The sequence below is a fragment of the Dromaius novaehollandiae genome, chromosome 22 (assembly GCF_036370855.1).
Source record: "Dromaius novaehollandiae isolate bDroNov1 chromosome 22, bDroNov1.hap1, whole genome shotgun sequence".
NCBI classification, from domain to species: Eukaryota; Metazoa; Chordata; class Aves; order Casuariiformes; family Dromaiidae; genus Dromaius; species Dromaius novaehollandiae.
The window spans coordinates 11,928,247-11,930,547 of record NC_088119.1 but is presented as its reverse complement, the minus strand read 5'-3'; the positions used below and the strand labels follow the sequence as shown (position 1 = coordinate 11,930,547).

General features: G+C 53.5%; 1 long non-coding RNA gene across 1 annotated transcript; it reads right to left on the bottom strand.

The window, feature by feature from the left end:
* Nucleotides 1-339: 339 nt before the first annotated feature.
* Nucleotides 340-1,461, bottom strand: LOC135330643 (uncharacterized). Its single transcript, XR_010392623.1, has 4 exons — nt 1,362-1,461; nt 1,230-1,270; nt 1,091-1,146; nt 340-991 (listed from the first exon to the last, which is right to left on the bottom strand). It is a non-coding gene; the product is annotated as an uncharacterized LOC135330643 (long non-coding RNA).
* Between the last annotated feature and the right edge of the window lie 840 nt (nt 1,462-2,301).

Genomic DNA, 2,301 nt, shown 5'->3' with positions numbered 1-2,301 from the left:
CCCCAAAAAAAAAAAAGAAAAAACAAAGTAAGTGTTTCATAGATACATTATTCTGCTCTGGCAACTACCATTACTACACCCACAGGCAAGGCAGCGCCAAACACACACACAGACACGTACACACAGACACGTACACACAGACACGTACACACAGACACGTACACACAGACACGTACACACAGACACGTACACACAGACTCCATGCAAAAAACAATGCCAGCACAGAAGATGCTGCCAGCCAGAAAGCCCTACAATGCCACAACCGTGCGGCTCTGGTGCTCTCCACGAGACCAGAAAAGAGTCAGATGCCACCGTCTGTGACGGAAAGGGGCCGGCAAAGCGAGGAACGGCCATGCAGAAGAGGCCGGCAAGAAAGACCCGAGGCTCTGATGACACAGGGAAGAAAACCCTGAAAGGGCACCAGGAGGATGCAAAATAAGAGAGGCCTCAGAAAACACACGACCAACAAGACCTGAATGATGGCTGCCAAGATGATTGGCCAGAAACAATGCAGAATCACAGTGACAGACTGCTGCTTTCAGCTGCCTGCACAGAACAAGATGATCATTGGAGCAACACAGATGAGTCGGTCAAGACCAGACAAAAGACAGCAGATGCCTGTTGCACTAGCACTACAAAGCATATGCTGTGCTCCTTGAGCACAAAGAGCAAGGGCAACATCAAGACCTGAGCAAAAGATAGCACAGCTACAACACACACCACATACACTACACAACAACACAGACACAGGCTGGAGCTGCCCTGCCTGACACCCACCCTCACTTTCTGCCATGCACACCCCACTGCCTCTGCCTCACACACACCAACACACACACACACACACCCTGCAACACCCTTTGCCCATGCACTTCACTTTTGCAGTGCTCTGCATCACTGTTGCTCCTCAAGAGGCATCCTCAACAGCAGACACATCCTCTGCAGCAGCCACACCCTCTGATCTTCTTTTGCTCACCACATTTGCCTTCATCATCTGCCAAACCAGAGCACAAGCAGTCACCCCCTTGCCAGTCAGCTCCATCCCCATCTCCAAGGGCACCCTCCACCAAAGCGCCATCGGCGCTCCACTCACCTGCACCGCAACAACTCCAAACGCCAACATCCTGCCTGGGGGGAAGCCCGTGGCGCCTGGAAAAAAACAAAATAACAAAGTGACCCTTCTGCCAGGCAGCGCTCACCAGCCCTACAACATCCAGCTCCAATCCACTCACCTGAAAGTCTCAGCCACGCCTGGGAAAGGCCCACAGCAGACCTGAAAAAGCAGAGCAAAAGGCATCACTGAGAGGCAGCCCAACACCACCCACACCACAATAAAATCAGACCCAACAGGCTGCCCCGCTCACCTGCTCAGGCTCTTCTCAGCACTCAGCTGCTTCTCTCCACAACTTCCCGCAAAACCTGCAAGCACAGAGAGAAGTCACACACTCAGGCAATGCCCGCAACACCACCACTCCAGTCCATCACGGACACACTCCACACACCACCATGGCTAACACCCACAGGCAAGGCAGCTCCAGCCCCAAAAAACACACAGACAAACAAATAGCAGACACAAACACAGAGGACAGCCCTACACAAAAAAAACCCTATTCCCACACATAAGACTGCCGGCCAGAAAGAGCCGCACGGTCGTGGCGTCGTAGGGCCGAGGCTCTGGACGAGCCCAGAAAAGAGTCAAACATCAATGCCCAGGATGGAAAGGGACCAGCAAAGCTCAGAAGAGTGATGCAGAGGAGGCCGGCGAGAAAGACCCGAGGCCATGATGACGCAGGGAAGGAAACCCTGAAAGGGCGCCAGCGAGACGCAAGACAAGAGCGGCCCCGGAAGAGGTGTGGCCGATGAGGCCTCAACGGTGGCCACGACTATGACGGACCGCAAACGGCCACGATGCACAGTCAGAGTCACAGACCACCCCTTTCAGCTGCCTATGCAGAACAAGACGTAGTCCATTGGAGCAATGCTGATGAGTCTGGACAGGCAAAAGACAATGGATGCCTGCCACACTACTGCTGCAGAGCATAGGCTGTGCTCCTTGAGCACAAAGAGCAAGAGCAACATCAAGACCTGAGCAAAACATAGCACAGCTACAACACACACCACATAGACTACACAACAACACAGACACAGGCTGGAGCTGCCCTGCCTGACATCCACCCTCGCTTTCTGCCATGCACACCCCACTGCCTCTGCCTCACACACACCACTCATCCAGAACAACCCTCCACTCTACACTGAACATCAGCACGCACACACACATACACAGAAACTGAGGATGCCCCAACA